Here is an 18225-nt window from a genome sequence, read left to right as displayed (position 1 = left end):
CTCAAGACTTTGAAGAGAACTTCATCTATTATCTATTTAACAGCTTACTTCTTAGGGATGTGAAGACTGTAGTGTGTGGAATGCTTCAAGTTGCTAAGAATACCATGTCAGAATTATGGCTTGGTAAAAGAGTAGGATCATGTTACTACATTTGCCATTCACCCAAAGAGAAAAAAAAAATTGGCAATAAAATTAGACATCATTTATGGAAATGAGAAAAAAAAAGTAGAATAGAAAAGCTTGTTTTGCTATTTTTAGAACCCCGCAAATGCACGGATCGCTAACAAGTAATAAAGTTATAAGTAAAGTACTATTCCCACGAGAACTTTGTTTAGCAAGTACCAATCTACACAGTAATTTTGACTGTCTAGGCTATCGAATAATTAGGGAATGAAGTTTGTTAACTTTAAACACTAGGATGATAAACTTAAAACGAAATTATCTATTTTGGAACAATTCTGGAACTAAGATTTCACACTTGAATCTTACTAGGGATGTTATCTAGTTTATTTACTGGATTGAGAGTCGTTTTGCTTAATGGAAATCAGTCCTAAGCTATCCTAAATCCTCTCTCAAGGCATCTAGGGTGTATTCTAATTAACTCAAACCCTACTTTTGTGGCGATTAAATTAATTAAAATCCTTTAGGATTTTTTACCAACTTTGAAGTTCCACAAAGGTATCAGCCTATGTCTAGGTCATAATTCCTAGGTTCAAGATCTTGATTTTGTAATGTTAACCTTCACCTTTCAGTCCTTCAATGAACATCTACAATCATGGCTAAGTGGGTACCAGCACATAGCATGCATTAAGATCACAAAAAATTAAATCAAGAAACGCATCTCAAATCCAATAAATAAAACTTAGTGTTCATCCATAATAATAATTACAAGAGCTACTCTCCCAAATCCAGAATAAGAAAACTACTCACTCATGGTGAGTTCAGCAAACATCATGATAAAAGGTAAAAACAATATAAAGAAAATTATGTAGAAGAAATAAAATAATTAAAATCTGTCTAGGGAGATGAAACAAAGGAACCGAAGAGAGTTTGCAGCTTTGATCTTGTGGAGCTTCAGCTGGAAAACTTCTTTTAGTACTGATGTAGAGCTCGACAGCAGCAGCCTTCAGCCACAGTCCCAACGACAGCCAATCCTCGATGATAGTCCCCCTCTCTCCTAGTGTTTTCTTTTCTATTTATATTGGTTGCTCTAGGGTTAGGTCATCTTGAGTCCATAAGGCTTTAGGAGTCTCATTTGAATCAGAAAATAGGAAGGGAATTAGAGTTATAAAACTGGCTGTAGCATAGTACACGGCCCGTGTGTCACTACACGGGTCCTGGCATGTAGGGCCATGTAACTTACTGGAGGAGAATTGCGGAGTCTTGCATTGGCAGAGAGTTACACGGGTCTGCGCCAACTACACGGGCCTGATTACACGGGCCGTGTACTATTGTTCCCATAATGTTCTTCAAGCTTGCGTCCGACAGAGACTTACACGGGTCTCTGCAGATTACAAGGGTCTACTTACACGACCCGTGTATGTGTGCTTCTCCATTAATTCTCTTGGCTTTCTTTTTGCAGAGAGTTACACGGGTCTAGGGCTTGGTTTATATGACCCATGTACTTTGTATCAGCAACAATTCTCTGTGTCTTTACCTCTCCAATCTTTTCTTTGCACTCCCATACTCTTGGGCTTCACCCAAACACCTTAAATAATACAGAAAATATGGAATTAAGGGCTTGACAACATAAATTATAAAAACTAATGAAATCAACTGCTATGCATGAAAATACTTTCCTAAATGCTATGAGATAGTATACAAATTTGCTTAAAAACATCTATACAATTCAAGTGCATTAAATACCCCCAAACTCAAACTTTTGCTTGTCCTCAAGCAAAACAAAACTCTGTTTTAAGACACATTTCAAGGGATACTTAGGAATATAACCAATAATTTAATAAGCATAGAATTGAACTCCTCCAACCTTCATTCCAATTTCCCTTTTTCAAGGCATAAGGATTCTAATAGTTGCCTGTTTAGAACTTCACCTCATTTCATGGTGGTCCGACTAATTATTTCTCTTTGAAAGACTATTAATAAGCCACAAATAGCCTGTTTTATCAAGAAAGATTTGAGAAACACTAACTTCCCCAAATTTGCCTCTTTTGAGAGTAATTGTGATGAAGTAATTCAATTCCAACCCCATAGGCATATCTCAATTTTCTATCTCCACTAATATAGCATACACTTTTTCAAAAGATCAAAAGGTCTTTAAAAGGGTTGTAATGGAGCTAAAGGGATAATGACTCGATTGGCAATGAATGGTTTTTAGGGAATGCAAATGTGAGGATAGCATGTATACATAAAATACTGATTTTGTATGGAGAGGAAGGGCTTTTGGCTTTTTACAGTGCCAAGCATGCTTCCATGATACTTATCTTAGGACTTCTTTTCTTTTCTCTTTTTTTTTTTTCCTTTTTATGTCCCTTTTGTCCTCTCCCCCAAACTGAATTGCGCACTTGCACTCTTTCTTGAGTTCTACATCCTCTCTTCATTTTCCTTATGCATATTGCTTCCTCAAAAGGGTATGGTACGTGTTTAGGCTAGGGGCTAGGTAAATAACATGGGTAATCAATAAATTCTAAAGGATAAACATAGGCTTTAAGTTGGCTACAAGAGATATACATTTTAATTAGGGGTGGCTAAGGCTTAGTGAGGTTATATCAAAGAATGCCTTAATCATTTCTTCATCAAGCATATGCTAGGATTTCTCCTTGATAGGTCCATGAGATATGTTCTAGAGCTAGTGAGGCATTTTTAGGTTTGCTTATATTTCAAAAATTGTTCTCCTAATTTTTACAAGTTCAATGTGATAAATTAATAGTTATGAAGAGGCTTAACTAGTCTAGTTCCATTAAAGAGATTAGTTTCTTCACAAACAACATGTTAGAATCCCTTTTTGCCTATCAAGATACGTTCATTCCTCTATCCCATGAAGTCTAATTATTAGCTTACTAGAGTTTGGTTATAGTGCTAAGTTTCACAATTTAAAGTTCAAATTTGTCAAAAATTTTCAAAAATTTTGATAAACAAGAATAATGTAGCTAAATTTAAACAATGTAATGATGTGCAAATGTAATGATGTGCAATGCACTTGTATCTCCCCCCAAACTCAAATCAGACATTACCCTCAATGTTGAAATAATATGCAAAAGTAGAGAAAATGTACGAAGATTATAAGGAAGCATATTATTTATTAAGCATGGAAAATTTTTGGACATAAAGCAAATGAAAGAGACCTATGATTGCAGTTTAGGATTCAGGCATGTAAGATATTACAATAAAGAACCTATCCTATAGTCCTAGGTCTAAAAGGTCTCTGATGCTGATGCTGGTGATGCTGGCACCTCTTCCTCCTCATCTAGCTTGTCCATTAGCATGTCCAACTTGTTGTGGGCTTCCTGGAGGCTGTCCTCGATAGCTCGCATCCTGTTATATATTGTGGATTCCATGCGCTGTAGGTATGCGAGGATCGGATCTATCGGTGGTGGTGTGTATGGAGGCACTCGAACGGGGGACTCTTCAAACATCAGCTCTTGGCCTTCTTCTTGAGGATGTGAAGTCTCACTAGGTCTTTCTCGTGCTTCGTCTCTCCGAGGGATGGCATTCCCTTCAGCATCCAGCAGGTAGCATGTGTTGCCCAACTTCTTACTTATCCCCAGGGACATGTAGATAGTTTGTTCTATTCTTGACGTTCCAGTGACGAAGCGCAGCCTGTGATGTCCTAGAATGAAGCCAAAGTGGAGAGCAATGGTTGTGACAAGGCCACCAAGCATGATTTGCCGTGTAGACTATTGACAGAGGCATCAAGAAGAAGGCCAAGAGCCAGTGCTGCACAAGAAGAAGCCGGTGCTGCAGCACTGTCCAGTGACCATACACCATAAGAAGAAGAGCTCGCTAGCGTTGACAACACCAAGGCTGTCTCCACGGCCCATGATGGTGTGGGTGGCAAATCGGTGCATATAGCACAGGGCTGGACTAGTGATGCCCATGGATTTGATTTGCTGGAGTTATATGGCTCTGAGTTCGGGGCAATGGAACTCCAGAAGTTAATGTTGTTGTATAGCATGCGGTTCCTTGGGATCTCTTGGTGGCCAGCACTGTTAATGCCAAAGATGGCGTTGAACTCGTTTATGTTCATTACCCATTCAACACCAAGGAGGCAAAATTCAATCCTACCCCTGTCCTCCCTATTGGTAGGCCATAAGGTGGCCTTGAAGCTACCCAAAAATTCCAGCGTGGTGTTTTTGTATGTCGAAAATTGGAGTTGGGCGAACCTTATCCACCCGATGCTATTAAGTAGCCCATTGATTTCATCTTGCAGCTTGATTTGCTCCAAAAGCGGAAAATCTAGGTATTTGGTGGAGCTTATTTTCCGGGCATGAAGCCGAGTGCACATTGCCTTGTGGGCATCATCACAAAATGCCTAAGGAATAGAGATTTCGAGTTGTGGAGCGGGTTGTGGGTGTGGTTATAATGGAGGATGGGCTTGTTGAGATGGTTGGGGAGTGGCTACCCTTGTTCTTGGGCGTTGTGGTGGAGGTTGAGGTGGAGAAGGTAAGGATTCTCCTCTTTGCCTCGATAAAGAGCCAATCCATCTTGCAGATCTCTTTACAGGAGCCATGGATGAGTTTTTGGGAAGGAGAAGAGTAGGGTTTTGGTGAAGGGAGATGAGATTTGAGAGGTTTTTATAGGCTAGAGAGGGAGGAGATGTCACACCTTATCCCTCCGTAAGGCATAACATGATCTCGTAGTATACCTAATGAATTACCAAACTTTATCTACTGATAACCCATTAAATACACTACAAGGGATTTTAAACCTTTTCTTATTTCTTTCTACAATGGTGAGCACTTTTGACAGGTGTTAAAAAAAGAAATTTTAACTGAAGTGAAACCAAATAACAAATCTAAAGTATCAATAATTTCAGTAAAAATTTCAGCAGAGTGCCATCTGTATTTGGAGAAAAATAGTTCTTCAAAAACCTGTAAAAAGCACTTCCAATATATTTGTTCAATCCCAAACTCCAATATGGCTCAACTCAAATCAGTATCCTCAACATAGTTCAAACTCAATTCAATATCATTTTCAGCAATTCCAAAGATAAAGTGCAAAATAAATGAGTATTTCAAAAGCTAAAATAAGAGAATTGTAATACAACATTTTGACAGGCCAAAATAATTTATAACTTTATTTTACAACTGCTCAAGACCAAGTACAATATATACATACAGTTCATATACATTATAATAATATTTACAAGGAAGTGGTATAATCAATATACCCGGCAAAATCCCAATGCGAAGTCACAAGCAGCCTACTCTGCTGCTTTATCTATCTGTCTACCTGCGACAATAATGAAAAAGCTATCGCTAAGTGAAATTTACACAGTAGTGCACAATAACAATTTAAAATGCGGTATATAAAACTTTTATTGACAATTTACAATTCAAATAATTCACAATTTCATGTCACAATTTTTAAAGCTCATATAACACAAATTTGATCAAACAATTTAATAAACACAGTGTTGCCAATCAATAACACAACTTAGGTCATAACACAAATTTTTCTGAACATGCCATGTTATACACCACGAAAAGGAATACTCACCCCACTAATCGAAATCAATGAGGGAGGTGGCTAGCTAGATAATGAATACTCATCCATAATCACCTCAAGAGGGAGGAAAATGATCAAATATCAAACTCAACCCCACAAGTGGAGGAGGAATATAGTAAGGGACTGTCATGCCAAGTGTGAATCAAAAATAATTTCAAAATCCTATTATTGAACATTTCATACAAAACATTAATAAATTTTCATTTCAAATTTCCATTTACAAAGTAGGCAACACAACATTTCTCAAAGTATTGTTTAGCATAAATTGCTCCAAAATGCATTCAAATAAATTTTCTAATAGCAAATCGAAAGTGAAAAGTTATTGTGTACAAACCTGATTTGAGTCACCTCTAGGCCTTGACTCAATGTTCCTTACACTTCTCAATATCATTTTCAACTGAAACACACAATTTACAGTGTTTCAGTACTCATTTAAATTGTTTCTAATCATAAGGTTCCATAATTAAATTTTATTGATACTATTCCTTTCATTAGTCAACCTATAATGTTGACCTTTAATGCACACTAGGTGAATTAATTTTAATGTACTAATATATCACATTTTATAGTCCTTAAGTGTTGGTATATGTTACCAATTTCATTTCCAAGTGTATTTCATTTTGTTGCAATTTATTGGATTTTGGTATGCTGTTTTGACCTAGTCGGATGACTTAGTTCCCTCAGTTTCTTGGTTTTGGTTAGCATTTTAAACCTGTAGGTCTATGTCTTATTGAACTTTTGCCACAAATTTTAGGTCATTTGGAGTTTACTAGACTAAGTTATGGTCATTTTACCAATGCTGGACAAGTTGCACTAAAATGGCAAACTTAGGTCATTTTTAGGTCACTTCTAATTCTGGCAGGTTTTATACTCGCAAATGTGCAAGCATTTTGACTTGGCTATGGTCATTTCTAGGCTTGGTGGTCTTAACCAAAATTGTAGCCGTATGTCTAAGCTTTCCAACGGTATAAATTTCAAGTCATTTGGACCTATTTTGAGTGAGTTATGGCCAAAAGACTTACTACTGTACAAATGGTCAATTTCTGGGTTACCGAGTTTGCAATTCCGGATTAGGTCAGTTTTAGTGTCACTTTCCGGACAGAATTTTGATAGGCTTTCAACATGAAAGTTGGCACATTTTGTGCCTAGTTTCACTTTCAATTAGTCTCATACTAATTGGGGTCACACATTTAGGGTTATAGGCTCATTTCCATACTACCCTTTTATACTTTTCCCAAACACCAATCACATACATATTTACTTGCTAAATTTGAACCTCTCATACCAAATTTTGTTTTGGTACCAAACTATATCCACTCAACACAACACATTTTGGTCAACTTGGGCAGAATGTAACAATTCACAATGCACCTTTTACAACTCAAAATTTTAAAGTCCAATTTCAACAATACATACACATGAATATCTCTCATTAACACATCTAATTTCCCAACAATAATTACATACACATTCTGCCACCTTTAATACCATAATTTAACAAACCATTCCATGAAATTAAACAATTCCAACTTCACCATAAGGCTGCCCAAATTACACATATACATCAAGCTTTCATTTTCAATTCACAAACTCACAATTCAAACTATATACATAAAAATCAAACTCTTATACATTTAAGCACATAAATCAACACCTCAAATCACCATTTTCATGAGGAAATAATTCATTCTCTCATGGACATGAGGGCTGCTGATTTGGAGCTTTTTCCATATTCATCAAAACCCTTCAATTCCTTCCATAAATCAACTTACCACAACACCCACACAAACTTTAATGAAGCAAAAATGAGAAACAAGCACTTACCTATCTTTGAAGCTTGTTAAATCTTCTTCAAATCTCTCCTTTTTTGCTCCCAAAACGCTGCCCATGGTGTGTACTCCAACTTTAATGAAGAAGACTTGATGTTTGGATGGCTTGATCTTGAGTGGATGAAGCTCCACACATGGGATGGCAATGGAGTTTTTTTTTTCTTTGGAATGAAATGGTTTCGACAGCTTTAAGATGAAATGAGGAAGAAGATGCTGAATGGCATATTTTTGTCTTCAAGTAGATTTATTTATGTCCCATAATGTGTAGTTAGTGCTGTACTTAGCTTAGTTTATGATTTATTAATTTCCAAATTCCATAATTTACAAATTTACCACCAACTTCCACTATTTATATTATGTATCAAATTCTTATTTTTCTTTAACATTTTTAAAGTTTAATATTACTTATTTTTAATGGAAATTTAGGTGAAAAGTCAACTCTGGTGTCAATTGACTAAAATGCCCCTACTCAGTTTGTATTCCTGATTTTTCGGTAACACCGATTTTTATTTATTTCTTGATTTTTCGTTTTTCTTTGTACTAATTTATTAATTTTTCTTTGATATTTTTAATCTCATTTATACCTCAATAGATGTTTAATTAGGTCTCAAAAATATTTCCTAGGGTTCTCCATGGTCCAGGGCTAGTCAACGGTCCTCGCCGCAACTTCCCGGTGCGGTCACCCATCGCTACAATTTTTTGCTCGTTTAACTTAATCAAATTTCATTGCTCTTATTTTTCCTTTATTTTTCTTGTATTTCCCTCTATTGTATTTCATTATTTCATGTCTCTTTACTAACATTTAAGTATAGTTCCAAGCATTCTAACTGTCCGGACAGACACCGTTCACCGGAACAGTAGAACGCATTACCGAATATAGGGGCATTACAATTCCCCCCCCCCCCCTTAAAATAAATTTCGTCTCGAAATTTTACCCAATTTTAGTCTCTGAACAACTGTGGGTGCTGCCTCCTTATATCCTTCTCTTGTTCCTAAGTAACTTCCTAGCCTGAATGATAGTCCATAACACCTTAACCAAATGTATATATTTATTTCTCAGCTGCTTCACCTCATGTAGTAAGATCTTTATGAGTTTCACCATCATACGTTGAATTTAAATTCATTTCGCCTTTTTAGAGGTAAGCAATTTTGTGTGCTAATGAATCCACTCTTTCTAGGACCTTGTGTGATCCTATGGGGTGATAACTTAGTTTTTCTCTTTTCTATACAATCATATAATCTTCTTTCCTTTAAGTTTATGTAAGACTTTTAACAATCTAATATAACATTTCATTTGTTTATATAACACTAATCTTTTCTTACTATCATTCTGTCTAATATTTCGATTCATATTTCCTTATTGAATGACCATTGAGGTCATGTTAGAATTTTTTATCTAATCACTGGTCCTCTGACCATTCTAGTCAACAATCTTACTCATATTCGTAATATTTCTTTGTTACATCTAAACAAACTGTTCAAATTTTTACTTCCACAATTCTTTTATCTATCGATTTTCAATAATTTATCGTATTCTATGAAATGTCTTTTGGTAACAAACTCTTCCAAAACTAATTCCAAAAAGACTAGTCACTAACATATCAAATTTTATTTTTATACGAGGGACAGCAGGAAGGCAAACAATGCTGGCACTAACATAAAAGTATGCAGACCCTAGGTTAAATAATACATATACATATCTTAGTTAAAATTTGAGAAAGTACCAGCAACAATGTCAGGAGTCTCATCTTCTTCCTTCTGCCGCATAGTGCATACTCTAGCTGGAGCATCACCTTGTTCTGGCTTATTCACAGTACTCTGACTTCTAGGTGTACTACCCCTACCTCTACCTCTGCCTCTACTAACTGATGGTGAACTCTTTGGGGTAAAAACTTGGGCTGATCCCTCTTGTGTAGTAAATGATCCAGAACAGCGTGGATTTATACAATCCCTAGCAAAATGACCAATCTCTCCACAATTAAAACATGCTCCTATGGCTCTATAACATACCCCACTATATGATTTACCACAAGTTTCACAAAGTCGATCCGACAGTGCATTTTTGGGTTTTTGCTGAGTTTGTTGATCTGATCGGGGTGGTTTCTATCCAGAAGATCTATCTCTACCCAATTCGTGTGAGCTAGATCCTCCAAAGTGCTTTCTCTTTCCTGACCCACTATTAGGAACTTGATCAGTAGTCTTTCTAATTTTCTCTTTTTCTTCTGTACCCTTTTTAACTTTTTCTTCATTCTCAATTCTTTCCAGTTCTAGGGCTTGCAAAATTAGCTCTGAGAAATTCTAGTGTCGGAACCTCACAACTTGCATTCTTAGACTAGGCCTTAACCCAGCCTCAAAACATTTACATCTGTCTCTAGGAGTGGTAAGCAGGCTTCTTGCATAATGACTCAATCGAGAGAAGTTTCTCTCATATTCTACCACTATTCTATTCCTTTGCTTCAGGCTTAAGAACTCCTATAGCTTCTGGTCCACATAGGCATCTGGGACATATTTTTGTCTGAACTCTCTGAGAAATTCGTCCCATGTCAGCCCTGGGGGTTCCACTAAACTGTAGGGAATGGTTTTCCACTAGTCATATGCATCCCCTTGTAAAAGTGAGACTGAGTATTCAAACTTTAGCTTATCGGTGCAGTGCAGTTTCCTAAGAACTCTTTCCATCCTTTCCAACCATTGTTCTGCCTCTAGTGGATCCAATGTCCCCTTGAACTCAGTAGCCCCATACTTAATCAGCTTGTCGTACTGCCTAGCTGAAGGCTGTGGTTGTACTACTAGTGTCTACAGTGGGGCTTGAGTGGGCATGTTACTAGCCATTTGTTGGAACATCACACCCATCTGCTGAGCAAATTGAGTAGGGAACTGCGGTATTGAGGGGGTTGGTGTAGCTAATCCACTCACATTTTGAAGGGCTGGGGCTTCCCTCTGTACCTCAGCCTCTACTGATTGATCGACTGAATGATCCCCTTCTTCCATAGTCAATTAGAGGGTAGTGTATCTCCTTAACCAATAACACAAAGAGATTGCCCTCCATTAGTTCATATTTATAATGTAATGTACTGTGTGTATCAAACCATGACATTGAGCAGTTGTACTATGAAGGAAAAATATTCAAATTATAGGTCAAAACAGATTTTAAAAACTTGCTCTGATACCACTAAAACATGTCACACCTTACCCCTCTGTAAGGCATAGCATGATCCCATAGTATACCTAATGAATTATCAAACTTCGTCTACTGATAATCCATTAAAAACACTATAAGGGATTTTAAACCTTTTCTTATTTCTTTTTACAGTGGTGAGCACTTTTGACAGGTGTTAAATTTTTTTTTTAACTGAAGTGAAACTAAATAACAAATCTGAAGTATCAATAATTTCTATAAAAATATCGGCAAAGTGCCATCTGTAGTTGGAGCAAAACAATTCTTCAAAAACCTGTAAAAAGCACTTCCAATATATTTGTTCAATCCCAAACTCCAATATGGCTCAACTCAAATCAGTGTCCTTAATACAGTTCAAACTCAATTCAATATCATTTTTAGCAATTCCAAAGATAAAGTGTAAAATAAATGAGTATTTCAAAAGCTAAAATAAGAGAATTGTAATACAACATTTTGACAGGCCAAAATAATTTATAACTTTATTTTACAACTGCTCAAGACCAAGTACAATCATACATTACAATAACATTTACAAGGAAGTGGTATACTCAATATACCCGGCAAAATCCCAATGCAAATGTCACCAGCAGCCTACTCTGCTACTTTATTTGTCGGTCTACTTGCGATAGCAATGAAAAAGCTATGGCTGAGTAAAATTTACTCACTGGTGCATAATAACAATTTAAAATGTGGTATATAAAACTTTTATTGACAATTTACAATTCAATTAATTCACAATTTCATGTCACAATTTTCAAAGCTCATGTAACATAAATTTGATCAAATAATTTAATAAACACTGTGTTACCAATCAATAACACAACTTAGGTCATGACATAAATTTTTCCAAATATGCCGTGTTGTACACCACGACAAGGAATACTCACCCCACTAATCAAAATCAATGAGGGAGGTGGCTAGCTAGATAATGAATACTCATCCATACTCACCTCAGACTGGCAAGTCAAAGAGGGAGGAAAATGATCAAATATCAAACTCAACCCCACAAGTGGAGGAGGAACATAGTAAGGGACTATCATACCAAGTGTGAATCAAAAATAATTTCAAAATCATATTATTCAACCTTTCATGAAAAACATTAATATATTTTCATTTCAAATTTCTATTTACAAAGTAGGCAACACAATATTTCTTAAAGTATTGTTTAGCATAAATTGCTCCAAAATGCAGTCAAATAAATTTTCTAATAGAAAATCAAAAGTGAAAATTTACTATGCACAAACCTGATTTGAGTCGCCTCTAGGCCTTGACTCAATGTTCCTTATGCTTCTTAATATCCTTTTCAACTGAAACACACAATTTACAGTGTTTCAGTACTCATTTAAATTGTTTCTAATCATAAGGTTTCATAATTAAATTTTATTGACACTATTCCTTTCATTAGTCAACCTATAATATTGACCTTTAATATACACTAGTTGAATTAATTTTAATGTTACTAATATGTCACATTTTATAGTCCTCAAGTGTTGGTATATGTTACCAATTTTCATTTCCAAGTGTATTGCATTTTATTGCAATTTATAGGATTTTGGTATGCTATTTTAACCTAGCCGGATGACCTAGTTCCCTTATTTTCTAAGTTCTGGTCAGAATTACAAACTTGTAGGTCCATGTCTTATTGAACTTATACCACAAATTTTAGGTCATTTGGAGTTTACTAGACCAAGTTATGGTCATTTTACCAATGCTGGACAAGTTGCACTAAAATGGCAAACTTAGGTCATTTTTAGGTCACTTCTAATTCTGGAATGTTTTATACCCGAGCTTGTGCAAGCATTTTGACTTGCCTATGGTCATTTCTGGGTTTGGTGGTCTTAACCAAAATTGTAGCTGTATGTCTAAACTTTCCAACAGTATAAATTTTAGGTCATTTGGATATGTTTTGAGTGAGTTATGGCCAAAAGACTGACTACTGTTCAAATGGTCAATTTTTGGGTTACCAAGTTTGCAATTCCGGATTAGGTCAGTTTTAGTGTCACTTTTCAGACAGAATTTTAATTAGCTTTCAACATGAAAATTGACACATTTTGTGCCTAGTTTCACCTCCAATTGTTCTCATACAAATTGAGGTCACACATTTAGGGTTATAGGCTCATTTGCATACTACCCTTTTATACTTTTCCCAAACACCAATCACATACACATTTACTTGCTAAATTTGAACCTCTCATACCAAATTTTGTTTTTGTACCAAACCATAACCGCTCAACACAACACATTTTGGTCAACTTGGGCAGAATGTAACAATTCACAATGCATCTATTACAACTCGGAATTTCAAAGTCCAATTTCAACAATACATACACATGAATATCTCTCATTAACACATATAATTTCCCAACAATATTTGCATACACATTCTGCCACCTTTAATACCATAATATAACAAACCATTCCACGAAATTAAACAGTTTCAACTTCACCATAAGGCTACCCAAATTACACATATACATCAAGCTTCTATTTTCAATTCACAAACTCACAATTCAAACTATATACATGGAAATCAAACTCTTATACATTTAAGCACTTAAATCAACACCTCAAATCACCATTTTCACGAAGAAATAATTCATTGTCCCATGGACATGAGGGCTACCGATTTGGAGCTTTGTCCATATTCATCAAAACCCTTCAATTCCTTCCATAAATCAACTCACCACAACACCCACACAAACTTTAATGAAGCAAAAATGGGAAACAAGCACTTACCTATCTTTGAAGCTTGTTAAATCTTCTTCAAATCTCTCCCTTTTTGCTCCCAAAATGCTGCCCAAGGTGTGTACTCCAACTTTAATGAAGAAGACTTGATGTTTGGATGGCTTGATATTGAGTTTATGAAGCTCCACACATGGGACGGCAATGGAGTTTTTTTTTCTTTTTCTTTGGAATGAAATGGTTTCAGCAACTTTAAGATGAAATGAGGAAGAAGATGCTGAATGGCATATTTTTGTCTTCAAGTAGATTTATTTATGTCCCATAATGTGTAGTTAGTGCTGCACTAAGCTTAGTTTATGATTTATTACTTTGCAAATTCCATAATTTGCAAATTTACCACCAACTTCCACTAATTACATTATGTGTCAAATTCTTATTTTTCTTTAACATTTTTAAAGTTTAATATTACTTATTTTTAACGGACATTTAGGTCAAAAGTCAACTCGGGTGTCAATTGACCAAAATGCCCCTATTCGGTTTGCATTCTCGATTTTTCGGTAACACCGATTTTTATTTGTTTTTTGATTTTTCGTTTTTCTTTATACTAATTTATTAATTTTTCTTTGACATTTCTAATGTCATTTATACCTCAATAGATGTTTAATTAGATCCCAAAAAAATTTCTTAGGGTTCCCCGCAGTCTAGGGCTAGTCAACGGTCATCGCCGCAACTTCTCGGTGCGGTCACCCATCGCTACGATTTTTGGCTCATTTAACTTAATCACATTTCATTGCTCTTATTTTTCCTTTATTTTTCTTATATTTTCCTCTATTGTATTTCGTTATTTCATGTCTCCTCACTAACATTTAAGCGTAATTCCAGGCATTCTAACTGTCCGGACAGACACCGTTCACCAGAAAGTAGAACGCATTACCAAATATAGGGGTGTTACAGGAGATGAAAGGTTTTGTGTTTATGAAGAGTTCTAATGCTAGGGGTGTATTTAAAGAGTCATTAGGACTCCTTGTTTCGAGCGTTTCGGGCCCTAGGAGTACATTTGTGACATGATACATGGGTCGTGTATCACTACACAGGTCGTGTATCACATGTAGGGCCGTGTAAATTTCTGCCCAAAAAATTTCAAATTCTGTGGTAGTACACGGTCCGTGTAAATGAGCTCTGGGACCCGTTTAATTTTCTATTTCTTGAGTTTCTTTATTGGATATGTTACACGACCCATGTCAAATACAAGGAGGCCTATGTAACTTTCTGGCTTTAAGTTATTCTGCTGGAGACATTACACGGTTTGTGTAAATTGGTCTATGGACCCGTGTAATTTTCTGTCTCTCGAAGAGTTGAAAATGCATGAAATTTACGGACTTCCAGAAAGTTACATGGCCCGTGTAAAACTAGTACACAACCCATGTAATTTTCTTATTTTCCAAATTTTTGTCAAATGAAAAACTTTTATCATCACAACATATGAAATGGATATAAAGTTTAGCAATAGAGCTACTTCCCTAGTTTTCTCCAATTTTCCCTTTTATGGTTTTGACTTGGTGATTCCTTTCTTCTCTTGATCTCTACTCCCCCTTTCCAAAAATCCTACAAAATGAAATGCTAATAAGTATGAAACAAAAATCAATATAAAAAGAAAAAGAAAAGTTCAAAAAAAACTTTTGGGTTGCCTCCCAAAAAGCATTTGTTTATAGTCTTTAACTGGACTTTGCTTGTTTATGGTCTATCGGTAGGATGGTCGAGAGTGCAATTGACTCTCGTTTCTATGGGTTCTCCCTGAAAGTAAGGCTTCAGCCTTTTCCCATTGACCTTAAATGTACCTGAGGTTTCGCTCCACACTTCTACTGCTCCATGTGGAAATACTTGACCTTGAAAGGTCCAGACCATCTTGATTTAAGCTTCCCTGGAAAGAGTTTCAATCTAGAGGTGAATAAGAGGACAAGATCTCCTTCTTTTATCTCTTTCCTTGCTATGCACCTGTCATGCCATCTTTTGGTTTTATCCTTGAAAATTTTGGCATTTTCGTATGCATTCCATCGGATTTCTTCCAACTCATTTAGTTGTAGGAGTCTTTTCTCACCAGCAGCTTTGAAGTCAAAGTTTAGTAGCTAAATTTCCCAGTAAGCTTTATGCTCAAGTTCAACAGGGAGATGGCATGATTTTCTATAAACCAGTCGGAAGGGTTTTGTGCCAATTGGGGTTTTATATGCAGTGCGGTATGCCCATAGTGCATCATCTAACTTCATGCACCAGTCCTTCCTGGATCTGTTTACAGTTTTCTCTAGAATCTGCTTCAGTTCCCTATTTGAGATTTCTACTTGACCACTAGTTTGAGGATGATAAAGTGTGGCCACCTTATGAGTCACTCCATACTTTTTTAGTCGTGTTTCAAATTGTTAGTTGCAGAAGTGACTTCCTCCTTCACTGATTATTGCTCGTGGTGTGCCAAATCTTGTGAAGGTGTTCTTCTTAAGGAACCTTGTGACTACTCTAGCATTGTTGGTTGGTGTTGCAATTGCTTATACCCATTTTGACACATAATTAACTCCAACCAAAATATACTTGTTTCCACGGGAAGAGGGAATTGGGCCCATGAAGTCCATTCCCCATACATCAAACAATTCTATCTCAAGTATACCATGCAATGGCATTTCATTCCTTTTTGAATTGTTACATGTTCTTTGGCATTGATCACAACCTAGCACAAACGTCTTACATCCTTAAACAAATGTGGCCAGTAAAACCCTACTTGTAAAATCTTAGCTGCGATTTTTGAGGTGCTGAAATGTCCTCCATATAGTGATAAATGGCAATGATGAATGATACTTTCCATATCTTCCTCTGGTATGCATCTTCTTATCAGTCTATCATTATATCTCTTGTACAGTAGAGGTTCCTCCCATAAATAATATCTCACATCATGTAGGAATTTCTTCCTTTGCTGATAAGTCATGTTTGGAGGCATTACCCTGCATACAAGAAAATTAATAAAGTCAGCATACCATGGAGCTTTGGAGAATGCAAGTAATTGCTCATCAGGAAATAAATCATCAATTGGCAAGTCTTCGAAGTCCTCTATGTACTCAAATTTTAATCAGGAAAGATGGTCAGCTACTGCATTTTCGAATCCTTTTTTGTCCTTGATTTCAAGGTCAAATTCTTATAAGAGTAGAATCCATCGAATCAGCCTTGGTTTTACTTCCTTCTTGTTCATAAGGTACTGGATTGCAGCATGATCTGTGAATACAATGACTTTTAACCCAATGAGATAAGATCTGAACTTGTCCATTGCAAACACCACTGCTAGGAATTCCTTCTCTGTGGTGGCATAATTGATTTGCACATCATCAAGTGTCTTGCTAGCATAATAAATAGCATGGAGCTTTTTATCTTTTCTTTGCTCGAGCACTACTCCAACTGCAAAGTCACTCGCGTCGCACATCACCTCGAATGGTAGCTCCCAATTTGGTGGCTACATTATTGGAGCTGATATCAAGGCTTCTTTGGTCCTGTTAAAGGAGACAAGGCAATTTTCATCAAAATCAAAGAGAACATTTTAACTTAAGAAAGTTAGTAAGTGGCTTAGCTATTTTGAAAAAGTCCTTGATGAATCTTTTGTAGAATCCTGCATGTCTCAAAAAGCTTCATACTCTCTTGACTGATGTTGGGGGTGGCATGTTTTCAATGATCTCAATTTTTGCCTTATCAACTTCAATTCCTCTTTCTGATATCAAATGTCCTAGAACTATGCCTTCCGTTATCATGAAATGGCATTTTTCCCAATTCAAGACCAGGTTTGATTCTTCACATCTTTGCAACACCTTAGATACATTAGCTAGGCAATCATCAAAAGTAGTTCCATAGACAGAAAAATCATCCATAAAAACTTCCATAATATCTTCAATATAATCAGAAAAGATAGCCATCATGCATCTTTAAAAGGTAGCAGGGGCATTACAAAGACCAAAAGGCATTCTCCTATATGCAAATGTTCCATAGGGACAAGTGAATGTTGTCTTTTCTTGGTCTTCAGGGTGAATAGGAATTTGAAAAAATCCTAAATACCCATCTAGATAACAGAAATAAGAGTGTTTTGCTAACCTTTCTAACATTTGGTCGATGAAGGGGAGAGGGAAATGGTCCTTTCTGGTAGCACTATTTAATTTCCTATAATATATGCACATTCGCTAACCAGTGACTACTCTAGTAGGGATTAGTTCATTTTTTGCATTTTGGATAACTATTGTCCCACCTTTCCTAGGAACTACATGTACTGGACTAACACATTTACTATCAGAAATTAGGTATATGGTACCTGCATCTAATAGTTTTAAAATTTCTTTCTTGACTACTTCTTTCATGTTTGGATTAAGTCTTCTTTGGTGTTCGATCGTGGGTTTATTGTTTTCTTCCATGGGTATCCAATGCATGCAAATTGAGGGGTTGATTCCTTTCAGGTCTTCTATCTTATACCCTATGGCTTTGCTATGGATCCTAAGTTCTCTTAACAATTTTTCCTCTTCTAACTTAGACAGGCTAGCATTGATTATAATAGGATATTTAGAATTTGAGTCTAGAAATGCATACCTTAACAAGGAGGGGAAAGGTTTAAGCTCTACCTGTTTGGCATTTTCCTGGAGCTTACCTTTGGTTTGTTCCTCCTTCAACTTCACCATCTCGGAAGCCTTAACTAAGGGTAGGGATGGATGAGCTGCTAAATGTTATACACAGGCTAGTATTTCTGTATTTTCATCATTCACTATGTGGCTGTGCACAATACATGCTTCAAGAGGATCTTTAGGATGTGTCTTATGAAATTCCTCTTCAACTTATTCT

This window comes from Hevea brasiliensis, chromosome 1, assembly GCF_030052815.1.
Source record: "Hevea brasiliensis isolate MT/VB/25A 57/8 chromosome 1, ASM3005281v1, whole genome shotgun sequence".
In the NCBI taxonomy this organism is placed as follows: Eukaryota; Viridiplantae; Streptophyta; class Magnoliopsida; order Malpighiales; family Euphorbiaceae; genus Hevea; species Hevea brasiliensis.
Note: the sequence above shows the minus strand (reverse complement) of the source record.